This window comes from Dasypus novemcinctus, chromosome 2 (assembly GCF_030445035.2).
Source record: "Dasypus novemcinctus isolate mDasNov1 chromosome 2, mDasNov1.1.hap2, whole genome shotgun sequence".
NCBI lineage: Eukaryota > Metazoa > Chordata > Mammalia > Cingulata > Dasypodidae > Dasypus > Dasypus novemcinctus.
The window spans coordinates 7,633,303-7,651,507 of record NC_080674.1 but is presented as its reverse complement, the minus strand read 5'-3'; positions in this window follow the sequence as shown (position 1 = coordinate 7,651,507).

The following is an 18,205-nucleotide window of genomic DNA, read 5'->3' as shown; positions in this document are numbered from 1 at the left end:
GTTGGCATGCTGGGTGGCAGAACACAGCAAAATTTATTCCCTAAGCCTGGCATAGAGATCCCTCCCCTGTATGTCCATTGGCTGGGTACTCCAGAGGTTACAGCCTATCCGAGAGGTCTAACTAATTCACGTGAGTCCTTCCTCCCATATTTTTATCCATATAAGGACTTGGCACCACTTTTAAAGTTGGTGCTGCCTTCAAACTGGGGCCACCTTCAAACCTGGTGCCACTTTCAAACCTGGTACCAGAGTCATTAGAGCCCTTTTCCCTCCTTTGTTTAACTGCAGAGTCCGTTTTAGCTAGTTCCCCTATTAGGATGTGGGTGGCTGATGCAGTAAACCACGAGGCTGATTTTAGTTTCTATTTCCCCAATTCCACATCACCTTCATGTGAAAGCTAAACTTAACCCTTTTCTTACAATAAAATAATCTCAAACTGCCGCATTGTCCTTCTTAATACTTCCCCTGGTGTCACCATCATCTTTAGCCAGTGGGCCATGAGGACAAAGCCAAAAAGACAATCAAATGCATCCCATCCCATGTTTCAAGACTGGCTGTTTGGTGGAAGGTGACATGGCAATTGCAGATAGGATCTTTCCTTTTCATCCCTGGGGTAAAGAAAATTATTCCAGAGCTAATTCAAGGGCAGAATAAAGAAATAATTGAACAATTAGACTCTACTCTTCCGAGAAAGGGTTTGAGGTGGATGTGCCCCGTCCCCAAGCCTCTCTGTTATGATGCCTACAGCAAATATGCCAAAAGGACCAGAGAGGGCTTGAGATGCTGGGATGAAGTTTCCTGCCACTGATATTTGTTAAAATCCTGCTTGATCAATCAATAAATCGATAACGAATACTTGTAAACTATATTTGGAAAGCTGTCAAATGTACATAAAACTCTTTATCCTATCTCTTGAGAAATATCACAAGCTACTGACTCATGGGGGGAAGAGGGTATTTGGGGAGGGGAGCCCAATTTTACCAGAAGACCCTGGAAGGATTTGCTAGTGGGAACTCCCAAACTGCCTATGTCTTTGGGAGGAGACCCCCCTCCAGGTCTTTCCTTTTCTCATTGTATTTTTGTTCCAAGAAGGCCAGTCTTTTCCCTTGGAGCTTAGGGCCCATGGAGAGGTGGAGCACATATCGGTACCCAGAGAAGCAGCATCACTTTCCCTTGCAGCCGGATCCTCTCAGCTTCCCCACTACTTCTCAGGAATGTCAGCAGCATTGCTGCTTCTGAGCATACCCCTAGATCTCCAGCTAGTGGAGGAAATCTGAAGCAGTAGAGACAGATTCCATTTGTCCAAGACCTCCACCAATCCCTGGGACTGAGTTTGTGCAGAATGTTTCTACAGTATTTGTTCTCTTGGATTTTCCACCTGACTGCCCGTCTCATTTTAACTTTCAATACAGTGTGGAAGCAAGTGAATATTTCCAATTTACTTATGTAGATAATGAACAGTCAAATAATTATTTTCAGATACAGTTAATTCCCCTTCCAGTTCCCTTCCTAGGAATCAATGGCTCCATCAATTGAAACAGACCCTGTCTTATTTGGATGACAAAAGCAGAAGCCAAGAACAAAGGATTCATTTGTATTGCCTATTTGTCCTTGAATTCTCACATGACTTTTTATTATCTCAGACATCTGCTTCTGGTAACAAAGTAATATCTTTATTTTTATTACATGGAATAATTACAGGTTCCACTAATTCAGTATTTGGGATCATCTTTCCTTTGCAATTAAAACTGTTCAAGCCAATGAAACTAAGGTATGAAGGCAGGAGAACATAACACGTGTCTCCATCTTGCCAACATCCCTGGCTCTTATGAATTCTCTTTTCACTGTTGCTCTACAATATGCCTAGAATTAAAAATAGAATTATTTCATTGAGAGCCCTTGTCTCAAAAGTGATAACATTTTCCTTAGTGGAATGAGTGGGGAAGTTAGGTAGACAAAATTAATTTCTTCACTTGCTATTTCATAATATTAAAGAATCTTAGTATATGAAGTTGGATGTGTTGACTGGAGTCAACAATCCAAATGCCAAATACCAAATCCAGATGGTCATTTTCAAAGATGCATTCCCTATAGGTCTGGACCCAGGGAAGTGGTCACAGCTCCAATGGGTAAGGCTCCAGGTCAAGAGGTGGGCTAGCTGGGGTGTCTTGGGAACTGTTGCATTTCCAGGGAGGGTTGGAAGGATGCTTGAGAGTTTCCTAAGGAGCAGCTGAGGGTCTTGGAGGAGAAAGAAGATGACTGGGATTATGTTGGATTCTGTCCAGTGTGGCCACCGGCCTAATGGGGAGATCAGGCTCAGCAGAGAGAAGCTGAGTCTGTAGGAGTAAGGGGCGCTCCACCTGCAGCAAGGGGATTCCAGGTGAAACCTGCTGACGGCAGTGTAGGCAGGCTCAGGCTCAGTTTGCTGGTGGTATGTCTCAAAAGCATCCACAGAAAGTTCTAAAATGAGAATCAGCTTTAAAGATTGCTCACGCTGAGAGCTAAACCAAGGTAAGAACGGGGTGGCCTTCAAGGTAAGCATTGGACCTTAGAATGTTGGAATGCAGGGATTGCGAGCAGGAAGAAGGATGGTGGCACTCAGGGCTGCTTCCCACCTACAAGAGGCCCCAACTGGAGACAATGATTTGAGCTCCATATCAGATTCAAATTTTGGAAATTTCATGCCCAAACCCCTGGCAGGATTTTAGAAAGTGGAAGCACTTTTAATTACCAAATTGAAGACGTTGCCACTTAAAACAAGACCTGGGCCTGCCCAGGAGGAGCACACAGCAGGAAAAGACATCTGGGAGCCCCTCTTAGGACAAGAGTCAGGAAAATACAGGGAGGCTCGGGCGCCTGGGCCAGTTTGTCGTCATCACCCAGCCCTGATGGAACCATGAGGGAGAAGTGAGAATCAGAGGAGGGCAGGGCAGGGCTTTGACTCTGAGGAAAGGAACCAGGGAGTGTAGATTCCAGATAAATTTTTGATGGGAGCATTTTGTTGTTTTGTTGTTGGTTTTTCCTGGCCTTGAGTCCAGGGTCCTCACTGCACCCTCCCTCTGCCCCTCTCCTCCTTGCCTGTCCCCATCTCTCCCCACTGGCTCTCTCTAACGCCCCACACTCCAACAGGACCTTGGACCTCCCTCTCTCTCCTAGTCCTGCATCAGGATTTCTGGTTCCCGAGTGCTCTATTGGGGATAGATTCAAACAGACCGGTGGCCTTTGGTTTAGGAGAAAGTGGAGGTTCCATCTGGGACTAGTCTGCTGGCTCCAGTATCAGGAGGATGAGAGCCGAGAAGGAAGAAGAGCTTTCTGCAGGTCCACCCACATCCTGGCTCCCATGGTGTTGGATCCCTGGAGGTTACAGCTGGGGAAAGGGACTCCAGACTGCACTTTACAAATCCCTGGTCCCTGCAGAGTGTGGTTCACATAGAGTCCAGCAAGCTCTTACAATTGTAGTAAATTCTCATGAAAAAGAATTATTCCTCCATCTAAGGATGGGTGGATAAACAGAAAGATGAGAGAGAGTTATAGATAGTAGATAGATAAAAGGATGAGAGATATAGATGATTAGAAAGATGATTAGATAGATAAATAGAAAGAAAGATATAGATAGATGATTAGAAACAAAGAAGATTAGATAGGTAAGTGATTAGAATATAGGTAGATGAATAGATAATGATGAGAGAGAGAGAGAGAGAGAGAGATTATCTAGACAAAGTTCTTTATTCCAGGAAAGGAAGGGATAATTTAAATCTGAGATGATTATCTCAGAATTTGCCTTTTTTAAAAGTCAGTTGCTCATTGTAGCTGAGAAAACTTCTATGTGATTCTTGATGATTAATAATAACAATAATTTCATTCTCTAGAACATTAATTAACCCACAGAACCCCCTGGCATTTATTATCTCTAGTTAATAGATGAGGACCAGAATGAGATGTAGTTACTAAGATACCTGATATTGTGTGCCTCTCCAGGCTTCATTATGTGGATACAATCTTCCCCTGAAAATATAAAAAAAATGTTTGCAACACCTTCATTCAAAATGAGTGCTACAGTTTAAAAAATCTAAATATTATAAATAGGCCAATAGCTGGCCCAGATGTTTACAAGACTTGATAATGGGAGAATCAGCTATTGGGTTCTTAGGGATTTTTTTCATGTGTGCTTCTTAATATTCATATAATATATATATGTGTATGTGTGAAAGGAATATTTTCTGAAAGGGATAAAGATTACAAGAGAATGAGAGAGAGGGAGGGAAGGAGTTCTTGTCTAGGCAGCCGAGGTGCTCAGGGTGAGATTGGGGCCAAATGCACCTTTTCCTGACTTCTCCCTGTGGTTTACATGGGAAGAAGGCACTTCGCTATTAGTGGAGGAGAGTTTATCCTTTCACGGTTATTTCATTCCATTTCACCTCATTATTGTTTTATTTGTGCAGGGTCCATAGATGAGAAGGATGGAGATAACAGACATGATGACCTGGTATCTGCACCTTAAAATGGGCATTGGCCATGAGTTGAGGGTGAGGACCAGCACATGGAGAGTGGTTTCCCCAGAGACTTGGAGGGTTCTGAGTGCTAGCTATGCTGACTGGGAAAGCAGGTGCAGCCGGGCCCACCCCAGGGACCCCCACCCCAGGGCTCAGGCCCTGTCTCAAGCCAACCCAGCCCACTGGCCCCAGAGCCTGCTCCCCGGCCTCAAAAAAAGTGGTGCTGCCCAGCATACAGGCTGGTACGAGACTGGAGAGAAGTTTTCCCTTAGGGGTGACATGAACATAGTACCCAACAGCAGCCCTAAATGCAAACAAAATGATGATTTTAACTGGATTTTTCTTAAAACACTCTTTGATGTACAGTAAAGTACAGTTCTATAGAAGCCAGGCTTTTGCATGTAAAATAATCCCACATAAATACATAACTGTTCAAACGTAAGACTCAAGATAAATTTAAATACTCTTCACATAAACAGAAGCAGTGTCTTTATCCAAGAGAGAAGTCCAAGCATAAAATTCAAAGTGAAAAAGTAAGAGCAGGTCAGACTTGTTTGGTTTTAGCTCTCCTAATACATGTATAGTGGTATTGCAATGGGTTTGCATTGTGGTTTTGATTTGTCTCTCCCTTGTGACTACTGATGTTGAGAATCTTTTCACATGCTCTTTTTGCCATCCTTGCATCTTTTTTTAATGAAGAGTCCTTACAAATGCCCATTGTCTAGTTGAGTTGTTTGTTTTCTAGTTGTTGACTTTTGAGGGTTCTTTATATTTTTTGGATATAGGTCCTTTGTCAGGTATGTGATTCCTAAATATTATCTCCGGGTCCATGGCTTCTTTTTTCATTCTCTTAAAAACACTGAATTATTTTAAACTTTTAAAATTTAAGTGTCACAAATATACATAAAATTGAACAATTAATAATTGCACAGCTCAATGAATTAACACAAAGTGAACACACCCTCATCACCAGCCCTCCGTCAAGAATATGCAGCACTTGCACCCCTGTTGTCCTCCTCATGCCTTTTTCTGCTCCCACCTTCTCTCTCCCTCCCTTCAGTAAACTCTGAACTGACAAGTGAGATCATCAACTCATTCTACCACTTTTTGAACTTTGTAAGAATGGCCTCCTACACAAAGGATTGTCTTGCATCAGTCTTGCATCTGAAATCTGGCCAGTGATTTGCGTACAGAAATGATGTAAGCCACATCCAGCCAATCCCTTTGTGCTTCCCCACTATCTCCCCTCCCTCCTCTGCCCCAGGACAGAGGATCAAGGAACAAAAAGAGGCCTGGGAGCCCCTGGGGCAGGTCCAGGGATGCTAAGTCACAACGAGATGGATCACCAACCCAATAACCACCTTGGACTGCTTTATAGGTCAGAAGAGAATTCTCTTGCGTTAAACCCCTAGAATGGGAGTTGTTCATCACATCAGTGAGCCTCCACTGGTAACACAAACATGTCAAAGCACAATAATATTATAATAATGTAGCATAAGGGAGTTTTATAACACTTTTGAATTTGCAGTGCTTCATTCCTGACATTTTTATTAATGAAAGTACAATACATTTAGCATATTTCTAGTCTAATTTTCATTATTTTTTACTTTCAAATGAAGATATTTTTAATTAAAGAGAAAATGGGGCTATTGATGAAGCTCAAAATGAAGTGTGGCTTTAAGGTACAGGAACAGCGAAGGCCCCCCAACCGTTGAGTGTGGAAGCGTTAGTGCCCTGCCTAGCACTCCTGGACCACCTTTGCTCCTGGCCTTTGGGGCACCTGGCATCCGGCAGCTCCTGATTTCAGTTGTACATGGCATCTTTTGTCTTCAGCCCGGGGATTCTCCACCTCTATGCAGGTGCCGCTCCACAGACACAGTCCAGAATAGAGAGAAGTCCCTCAGCCAAGGCCATTTTAGGTCATCCCGGCTCCAGCTCCCCCAGCAGCTGACCACAGATACACGAGCATGCCCCGGACAAATCAAACGAGTCCCTCCGAGGAGCCCAGCCAAAATCGTTAGTCCATGGGATCATAAGCTCAATAATCAGTTATTTTAAACCACTACATTTTGGGATGGTGTAACAGTTTGATATTGTTTATGAATTCCAAAAATAGATATTGGATAATGTTTGTGAACTGGTCTGTTCCTCTGGGTATATTAGATTGGACTGGATTCAAAGGTTTCACTTTTACTTGATTAAATAATTATTAAGGCTTTGGTCGGGCCACATCAGTAGGCCGTTGAGTCCCTGCCCCCTTGATCATAGACAGAAAGTCATGCCAACCCCCTAGATTGATAACATCATGCTAGTCAGAGTCAGGAACGTGATCTGTCAACCTTGTGTGTGCTAACCTGACATAGGCATGCCAAAGAGTGGGAGATGGGCACTAAAGATAAAGCAGCCTATCACTCAGTGGTGTTTTCAGGGGCCTGGTTGTCTTGGGCAGTTTAGAACAACCCCTCTAATATAAAGTGCCAGTTTATGCAGCTTGGATCCCTTAAAACTAAGAATTTAAACTACCCTTTTATGAAGTCTTTTGCAGGAGCTTGTACCACATATGTATAAACCCTCTGCTTAGCTTCCTAGGGCTGCCATAACAAAGCACTACAGACTGGATGGCTTAACGCAGCAGAAAGTCTTGTCTCTACGTCTAGAAGTCTGAATGCAAGTGTTCGCAGGGACACCTTCCTCTCAAGCCTGCAGGGGAGGATCTGAGCTGTGCCCTCTCCTGGTTTCGGGCAATGGCTTGCCAACAATCCATGGTGTTCTCTTCCTCACTTGCCGTATGGTGTTCTCCCCTCTGTGTCCAATTTCTTCTTCTTATAAGAACACTAGGCATATTGATTAGGACTACCCTAGAACAGTGTGGCCTCTTAACAAATAACTCTTTCAAAGACCCTGTTTCCAAATAGGATCGCATTTACTGGACTGGAATTAAGACTTGAAGATATCTTTTGGGAGACATGATTCAATCCATATCATCCTCTTTCATGGACATTGCAGCCATTTACCACCCACAAGACTTGGTAGCAAAACAGACATAACATGAACCGATCTGAATGGTGCAATCAGTGACCCACAGCAGGTTTTTTGGTGCCCAGCTTCACTGGCCCTTAGCCCACCACAGAGCTAGTACTGACAATTTAATGCAAACTCACACTTGCCTTAGACATACAGCTCCTGAGCTCAAGTGAGCACTGCACATGCTTCTGTTTTCACTTCAGTTTCTTTTCTGAAGATACAGGTGCCAATGAGCCAATTCGGGAGTTCAAGATACTGAAATCCCCTGGGAACAAACTTCAACCAATGTCTGGTAAAGCCTGCTGATAAAGCTCCACCCTGCCAGCTTCCAGGTAGCAATTTGGGAGGACTCTGCACTTCTCAGGGATTCCAGTGGAGGTGTGCTCCCATGTAAAGCTGTAAGCCCTGGAGGAAGGAGGCATAGCATGTTCTTAGAAAGTTGTGGTTTTTTGTGTTTTTTTCTTTTCATTTTCTCTTGTAGTGCGTGTTCCATCTGGAACACAGGAAAATGGATCACTCATAATGTCACAAGAAAAGTACTTTTTTCATATTTCAATACTTTATTGGAGCACCTACTATGTACAAGGCACTCATCTTGGTACAGGAGATACAAACAAAACTAAAACCTCCAGCTAACAACATACTATTTGAAATGTTTTAGAAACTGAGCTCCAATGGCTCAAGACCTTAATTCAGAAAATTTATTTTCTTTAAGTTGATGTTTGGTTAAATTAGTTAGGGAAAGTAGTGGCCCATTTCATACTTTGTAACCACCATATCTCAGTACAAAATAAAAAATCGATTCACGCAGAAATATGTTTCTGTAATGTATGCAGATCACAACTTTCAAACAACTTCTTAAACACTTAGTGGGTGATGTGAAAGAAAAAAATAAAGCTCCTCCTACCACTGGTGCTAATGTCGTGCTTTACCTGTCCTTGGGTTTTCTTCTTTGAACTTACCGTAAAGAAGGGCCAAAAATTTTCCTGAATGCTGTCCCATGTAATGGCTTTTTCATTTCCTAATTGTTTTTCTTCAGACAAATTTAGGCATACATAACAGTACAGAGAATGTATTATAAACCCCCATGATTTAGCAATCAGTCCAACAATGCCCATAATTTTGTCAATTTTGCTTCACCTATCTACCTCTCCTTTCATGTCAAGTATGGATATCTAGAAAATGAATTTTGGGGTAATACTTAATACTCACGGCAATAGTCTTAGGACCTGTTTTAGTACTTAGCTGTGAAAACAAACACCATGCATTGGGTTTGCTTAACCCATGGGAACTTACTGGCTCCTGTGTTGAGGCCAGGAGAAGTCCAAAATCGAGCCATTGGAAAGGCAATGTCTTCTCCTGAAGACTGAGGTGTTCTGGGGTTGCTGCCAGCCATCCTTCATTCTTGGGTTTTCTGTCACAGTCAATTCACATGGGAGTGTCTTCTTTTTTCTTCTGGAAAAAGCTGACTTCCAGCTTCTCTCTCTTCCCCAATTTCTGTGCCCAATTTCCTTTGCTTATAAGGATTTCAGTCATATTGGATTAAGGTCCAAATATTGTATAAATTTTCTCAAAGCATGAATTCTTGAAGAATTTTGTTAAATTCCATGGAAAATTCTTTTAAATTTTTGATTGGCTTTTCATGCAAACTTTATACTTATATGGAGATAATTGACATGAAAATACTAAATATTCTCGCCCATGGAAATGACATATCATTCCATTAATTTTTATTTATAAAGATTTTATATGTTTTGTATTTCTCTTACTACTGAAGAAATTGGTACTATTCTGAATGAGTTTATTTTAAAAATTATTTCTAATTTGATAATTTCTGAAGATTAGGAACGCTATTTATTTTTCTATATAATTTGCACAGCCAGAAAACATCACTTAAGTTTCTTAATTGTTCCAATAGTATATATTTTCTTTTTGTTTTCTGCATGATCAATCATATTTTCCACAGTGAACCAGTACATGTGTATCTAATAAGACTGTATCTAATTTTATTCCATGAGCTAAGGACTCCAGGAACATTATTGAATGATAATGGTTATTATAACATCAAAGTCAATGTACTGCTATGAAAGGGTTAAGGTTATGAATATTATTCATTTTTGGTTATGGTAGTCATATTGTTATGATTTTAAAAGTTATTTACTAATCTTAGTTTGTTAAGAAAGCTATCAGTCTTGGATGGTTGTTAAATTATATCACTAACATGTTTTCAGATGATCATATATGTTTCTCATTTAAATAATTAATATGAAAAGTCACATTAGTTTTTTTAATGTTAAAATATTATTCCTGGAAAAAAAGCCTGAATTAATCATAATGTTTTGTTTTACTTAAATTCCTAGATTAGATACATTCATATTTTATTTTGGATTTTTGCTTCTCTGTTTATATTTTTCTTTTATTCTTGCTATCAAAAATATGGCAGTATCTTCTAAAATGAGTTCAAGAACTTTACCTACTTTTCTTCATATAGTTTATATAATATAAGCATTATCTGTTTTCTGAAATATATAAACTTTCTCATGCAAGTTTTCTTTTTATTCCAAGAGTGGTACAAAGACATTTATTGAGATGGAGATGGAATTTTATAGGTTGCTAAATCTTGCTTACTGAGATGTTCATTTTATCTTTTTTCATAAACATAAGGAAATTTAAGTTCTTTGACTGATTTAGTGTTGTCGTTGTTATAGTTTCAATTCTTAAATCAAACCTGAATTCCTGCCATAGACTCCCTTGATAATGAGGCTATCTCCCCCCTCCTTTTCTTTAACTTGTTGACATTTTTGTCTTCTGGTACATGCATAAGTTGGCCTGTAGTTTTTTTTTCCAGCACTGTCCTTTTCGGTTTAGTAGCAGTACTTTAAAAACCCTAGTTTTATACTTTTTGCATGCTAGAACAGACACTTGGATTTCCTTATTTGCAAAAATAATACCGTGATTGGGCCCTGGAACCAATATTTTGTTGAAGGCCTCTCAGGAATAAGAAATTGGGTGGCAAACTTTGGTGACATTTTTCGGAAGAGCTTTTGTCACGTGGAGTGTCTGGGGCCCAGCGGGAGCTTAGGATATCCTGAGCATGCACGGGCATGGCTAAGCTTTCCTCTAATCAGCTGCAGACCCGCCAGGACCACGCCAGGTCTCTCCTGAGCTGAGTGTGCCTGGCAATCTTGGGGTGAGCAGGTTCCCTTTTTCTCTTTCTCCCACTGTACAGAAGAAAAGCAAACACCACACTCACCTGGTCTTCTGTGGTACTAGCTAAATCCAGTGCCACACCTGATTTGGGTAGGCAAAAACCTAATGCTGAAAATCCATGTTTTATCCACCTCTCTCAGTCTCATCTACCATTCTCTATCCAGAGCTAGCTAGCTATCTAACCTATCATTTTTCTTCTCTGTATCACCTATCTATCTAATTATCTATCTTCTATTATCCCTCTGTCATCTAATATTCCATCTATCTAATTTTCTCTCAATCTATATATCTATCTACCTATTGATCTATCTGTGTATTTATCTATCTCCTGGAAATAGAAAAGTAGAATTCAGAAGTGAAAAGGTTGTTGCTAGGCTACTTATCATGTTTATTTTAAATAAAATATGACCTCAAACAGGTTTTCTGAAAATACATGTTTGATTCATTAAATATGAGAAAGAGAACTTGTGTTGTCAATCAGTCCATCCACTGAACATTTTCTTACAGTGAATGAGGCAAACTTACAGTTCCAGTGCTGTGGTGAAAATATAATCTTCATGCACAGAATGCAATACAATGAATATATATTCTTTGCAAGCATTTCCAATTATAATAATACATTTGAGATGTTTATATATAAAAAAGTAATCATTTTTTTCAAAATTCTTTTAGGGGTCTCAGGTAAAAATATGGAAGGCCCATGATCTAAAAGATGATCTGATTTCTTGATAAATGACAGAAACCATACAATAAATTATAAGAAATTATTTTCTGTTAATGAAGGCTACTTGTTTGTGAAGTTAATTTAAGCTCTGCAGAACCCCAATGATGAAATTTTAATGTCCTCTATAAATCAGAATCTCCACAAATTTAGAGTCTAACTTTCTCATATAATGTAAATTGTTTATCACTAAATATTGGAAAAAGCATGGCAAAAAAGAAATCTGAGGTCACTCTACAGGTCTGGCATTTATGAGTTGCTGCACTTTTTGCAGTCACTGAAGTTCTCTAAGTCTCAGTTTCTTTATCTATGAAAGAGCTAAAATATTTGTCTTTTCTACCAGATAAAGTTTTAGAGAGAGATATGTGTTTTTTGAAATATATTATAAAAATAATGATAGATTATTATTTTCTGGTCAGGACACATGCTAATGAGTTCACATTCACAATATTAATATTAGTATGTTAATATTCATGTAGACAAGTTAGCTTCGTTGTATTTACAGACTATAAAATATTCCTTGTTACAAACCAGTCAGCTGATGGCATTGTTATATAGTTGGAAATTAATTTCCCCTTTAAATTTTTCTCTTCTTTTTCTAGATGGGGAGTTTTTTTATTTGGTTGGTATTAGAAAGAAGGCTGCACCTATAACAAAACAAAAGCTCACCTGATTGTGGAGGAGAAAATAACTTTATTAACGATCTTGCAAGAACGGGTCCACGACTTGGATAAAATGGCTGCTGCTCCAAACACACAGGTCCCTCCGCTGTTCCCGATTGATTGGGTACTTCAGGGGTTACAGCCTATCCAAGGCGTCTAACTAAGTTCCCCATTCCGGCTCTCATAGCCATTCCCTCACTCTCTACACCCCTGCAGGCTGGGCGGGCTCAGCGCCACTTCCTGGTGTGCTTCTCAAATTTGGCGCCCGGTTCACCATTGCCGCACCCCCCACTTCTCCCTATTGGCCCTTCTCGCTTTGACCCCGCCCCCAGCACTGAGCACGGGCCTCCCTCATTTTGGCGCCACTTTTCAAATTCCTGGTGCTCCAAAGCGACAAGAACTCCTTTCCCTCCCTCCTTAGCGACAGAGCCAGCTCTGGTTTCTGCTTTGTGAAAATTAAACATAACCCGTTTCCACAGTTGGGAACTAATTTTTAACTCTATGATTGTAGGATGTTCTCCCTCATTCTCAATTTAGAGGGAGGAGGTAGTTTCAGGGGCGCAATTAGGGTAGAAGATGGTTCTGGAATCTCAGAGCTTCACCCGTTGGGTCAGAACAGGTCTGCACAATCTGGTGCGGTTTTTTCACATAATTTCTCCAATAAGTTAAGTTTCATTTGCAGTAGAACAGTGGGCATGAGGGCCAAGAGTTAACTGATTACTAATCGTGCTGTTTCATACAGAAAAGTGAGTGTGGACAGAAGTTCCTACTACCATGGGGACAGGTTGATACCCTCTGTGTGATATGAATCATCATTGAAAAAAAGATTTTCCTCTTTGATAATTAAAAATAGAGAGGGCAATGTTTTATGTAGTATTTTTATTTTCCTCTTTAGTTTTATGAGCTGTGCTTGGGGTCTTATGTTCTTGCATCTTTACCTCAACAAAGCCTTTGTTCTTGTGAGTTTGTTCTTGTGGGTTTAATGAGCTCTGTGTTATAGGGGTTTTACAGTCAAAACATCCCGGTGCTGCTTTGAACATTTAGGGGTAAATGTGGAAAGTAATTAGTATCTATATTAAGTCTCACAGTCTATTAGTGTCAATAATAAGAGAGGAGGTCAGAAATAGAGTAATGAGGAGAGGACTTTGTCCAGCAGGGAGTCAGACAGTGTCTCCCAAGCAAATCTGTAAAGAGTGGAAAATGAACACAAGAATAAAAGAATTTACTCACATTCATGAGTGTGTGTGAATATATATATACACACATATATGTTAATCACTAAGCTTATTTTATCAGAAATTTATTTTGACCTTACAGAGAATTAACCTAGTTTATTTTAATGGAGATATGTTCAAAATCTCCATTAGTCAAAGACAAAAAACAAAACCCAAAAAAATTTAAAAAAAAAAAAACAAAAAACAAAACCATTAACTCAAATTTTACTCATATTTATTTCAATCATTCATTAATTCACTTAACAAAATACTAAATATTGATATTATAGACATGAAATAATAAAAAGAGGAGGAAAAAGAATTGTAAATAGATATTTGTATTAGCCAGTCAAAGGAGTAAAGATGCAAAATGCCAGAAATTGGTTGGTTTTTATAAAGGGCATTTATTTGGGGTAGGAACTTACAGATACCAGGCCATAAAGCATAAATTACTTCCCTCACCAAAGTCTATTTTCATGTGTTGGAGCAAGATGGCTGCCAATGGCTGCAAAGGTTCAGGCTTCCTGGGTTCCTCCCTTCTAGGGTTTTGCTTCTCTCTGGGTTCAAGGTTCCTTTCTTCCCAGGATTTGCTTCTTCTTGGGCTCAGGGTTCCTTTCTTCCTGGGGTTGGCTTCTCTTTATTCTGTGAGCTTACTTCCTGGGGCTTCAGCTTAAGCTTCAGCATCAAACTCCAACATCAAAAGTCCAACATCAAAAACCCCTGCATCAAGATGACACAACAAAAAAGAGACACAGATTCCTGGTGCTGCCTGATAAGAACTCTTCAAAGAGAAGAACACACAGCAAATGGACACAGAGCAGACAATGGGGTGGGGGGGGACAGGAAGGGGAGAGAAATAAAAAATAAATAAATAAATCTTTAAAAAAAAAAAAAAAAAAAAACCCTTGCATCAAAAGCTCCAACTCTATCCTTTGCCATGCCTTTTATGCCCTAATGATGTGACCCAATCAAAGCCCTAATCAAAGCTCAATGACACCCTGGTACAGGCCAGATTATAAACAATCCAATATCGATTTTTGGGATTCATAACCATATCAAACTGCTACAATATTGTTTTAGCAACAACAACATCAACTTCCTCTCACTTGCATTGCCAAGATGCCCATGGTGTGACTTTCAGCCAAGTTTATTTTTAAATTAGCCACTTTCATGACTCCTTAATATAATTGTATTTCTAGTTAGGACCATTGACTAGCAGTCAGGTTCAAAGCCCTGTGTATGTTTTTAATACCCTTGAGCAATCAGGAGAAATATAAACTGTGTTTATCGATTCCAAAGGGGAGAAAAAGTAATATAAAAATTAAATGAGTATACATAGAGATTTGCAGTTGTGTTTGTAGATTTTCCTGAGCAACAACTCTGTGAATAAGTTATGACCTAAAAAATTACCAAAAGGAAGAGATAAAGTAATTTATCCTGATAGTTCCATGATAGAGCTCTTAGGAAATCCAAGAACCCCTCAAGGTCCTTCTTCATCTCAGGCTTGACCCAGGCAACTTGACCACGTTCCTTCTAGTACATAGACCCATTTGTTTATACAAAATGCATTTGAAGCTAACCTGTAGCGCACTGGGATGCTGGATGATGGTCAGCTCTGATGGTGAAGAGAGAACGGTACCAAGTGGTGAGGGAGTCAGGATCAAACACAGAGTGGCTTTGGGGAAGCCCCTTAACCTTTCTGAGATAATTCTCCAATCCATAATAGAAGGATTATTAGTTTCTTTTTACAAAAGTTTTCATATTGTTTAATACAGTCCAGTCCAGGGGAGATTTGTAAACTGTGACTACTATCAATTTTAATTTGACCATAGGTGTTATTCACTGAGTTCCCATCTCATGACTTGGCATAGGTACTCAGGTATGATGCTGCATTCGTTTCTACTGAAGTTAGATCGAGGGTGGTGGGTAAATGTGCCTCTGAGGACCCAATGTGTTGGCAGTGTGAGACTGGGGCCACCCCCCTTCAACCAACACAGCTTTCCATGGATTCTACTTATATATTGACTGCCATGTAAGGTTTGGCTGAAAATGGAGAATGATTAGCTTTTGTCTTCTGCCGATAAAAGTCTCTACAAAATTTTGACAATTAGCTATGTTGTTATAAATATATAATTATTTGAGAAACAAAATCCAGAAATTCGATCATGTATTTATTTTCCTATAAAATGTTTTCTTAGCCTTTAGGATCCTCATATGGTCACTTCTCCCTGTCTTTCCCAGTCAAAGGTGAAAAACCTGCTGATGGATGCAAGTGCATGGCCTGCCGGAGCTTCACAGCACATGAATGACCAATGCTAGCTAGGAGTTTCACTGACCAACTCTGTCTGGTAGGTGCCAAGTGTAGCCAAGGGCCCCACATCTCCAACCCTGGGGAAGAAGTAGCTGGGCCCAACTCAACTGCCAGGCTGAGAAACCTGACTTCCTGATAAAAGCAGAGATCAAATATATTTGCAGTCAAAACATGTAAAGATTTTATATGCTGGAAAAATTACCTAACTTTGGAGACTTTGTAATATATCCCCTCTCTCTGTCTCTCTCTCTGTCTCTCTCTCTCTCAAAACATTAAAACAAAATTTTTATACCCTTTTAAAGCAGAATATCTCATTTTGCAAGGTGTCATCAAAATACAACTCCAACATGCTGTTCTTTGCAAAGAGATCTAGGGACACAGAAGACTGCTACCTCCTACACTGTAGGTCATTAAACCATCCTGGCTTTTCTGGAGGGAAGGGAATCTGGGATTCTGTTTTCAGATGACCTTTCCCCTCAAATGCCCCACTTGTCAAGATGTTATTTATGCCCAACCATCAGGAGTGTGACCTCATGCCTTGGGTGTCCCAGCATTGCCTTGAGACAAGGACTCCTGTCCAGTCTTAATTGGATGAGTCCATGTCCTGGAAAACATGGCTCAGTAAGCATAGAATGCTGTTCATTGTACACCCTTTTCAGTTGTGGGAAGCCTGCACGTTTGTGACTTGATTTCAGTTTTATAGCATGGTTTTCCTGATATGCAAAGGGAACTGTGCTCCCTCCCTCAGAGATTTGGAGTTTGTGACACAGTCCCTTTTTGTCATTTGTGTACTTTGCTTCCCAGGGCACTGTTGAAGGTCTTTATCTATGAATCAAGGAACTCACAAAAACACTTCGGGGTCATCTCTCAGCAGGACTTTTCAGGAGATATAATGCCAAGTGCAGTCTTGACATTCAAGGTCCCTCTTCTCTCTTCTCTCGCTCACCTACCTGGAGTTACCCCTTCACGCCTTTCTAGGCCATATCTGCATGGATGTGGGTGGGTGGGGCACAGCGCAGTGAGAAAAGTCTTATTGGTCAAATGCCTTTGACCTGTAGAACTAGCAAAGAACTGCAGTGACCTTTCAACTGTCTCAATGAAAAAGGAGACCAAGCAATATTCATTTGGTGAATCACTGTCTGCAAAGGAAGCATTGTTGATGCAACACAAATATTTTGCATTTGGATGTATATGCTTGGGTAGTTTTCATACTTTCTAGTCCTTAAAGACAAAGGCTCCCTTTTAGAGCTCTAATTCAGTATAGACTTGGTGGAAACAAAGATGTCTACCTATGATTCTGAATGTCATGCTGGAGGGGCCCTGTAAGAAGGGCCAGTCTTTGAGTTTCTTTTTCCATGCCTTCCCTTGTGGTCCTCAGTCCCAGTTCTTCCAGGATGCATCCTACCTTCAACATAGAACAACACTTGTCGGATACTGCTTATGCTGGCTTTTTATGGGTTATCTTCCTGGTATATCAGTGGATAAAATAACAAGCTTTTGAATCAAAGATACCCAGATTTTAATCTCAACTTTCAAACATAACAAGTCACTTGGTGTTTTAGTCTGCTAGGCTGCTGAAATGCAATATACCAAAAATGGGTTGGCTTTTACAATGGGGATTTATTATCTTATGAGCTTACAGTTCTTAGGACATGAAAATTCCAAATCAAGGAACCATCAGGCAATACTTTCTCCCCAAAGACCAGCTGCCAGCAATCCTGGACTCCTCTTTCAAATGGAAAGGGACATGGTGGCATCTGCTGGTCTCCTTCTCTTCCAGGTTTCATTGCTTTCACCTTCTTATTTCCATAGCTTGCTCTCTCAGCTTCTGTGGCTCTCTCTCTCTCTCCCTCTCCATAGTCATCCCATTTATAAAGAACTCCAGTAAAAGGACTGAGCCCTACCTTGGGTCACAGCACAATTGAAGAAACCTAATCAAAAATCCCTCCTTACAATAGGTTTACACCCACAGGAATAGATTCCAGTTTAAGAACATGGTTATCTGAGAGCACACACAGTCTCAATCCACCACACTTAGGCTTTCCACTTTCAATTGCATCTACAGTATTATAGAGATAAGTCATACCTAACAAAGTTATTCTGAGACTTCAAGCTTGAAGATAGATCCATAATTAATGTTCAATCAGTGTTATCATTAATATCAGTTCTTCCTTTATTTATACATTGCTTCATTCATTATTCATTAGTTAATATTTTTTCATGAGGGCAGGGAGTACTCAGAATAATGTCTTAGTTTACCGGGTCTTCTATGGCAAATACCACACCCTGGAGGGCTTAAAAACACCCTCCTCTTGACATAGAGGTGCAATGGACACAACCAATCCAATGTCCACATAAAAGAGGTGGCATTGGAATGGGAAAAGTGGACATAGTGGACGAAGGGTATGGGGAAAGGCAGGAAGAGATGAGAGGTGGAGGCGTCTTTGGGACATGGAGCTGCCCTGGATGGTACTTCAGAGGCAGTCACCGGACATTGTAAATCCTCACAGGGCCCACTGGATGGAATGGAGGAGAGTATGGGCTATGATGTGAACCAATGTATATGAGGT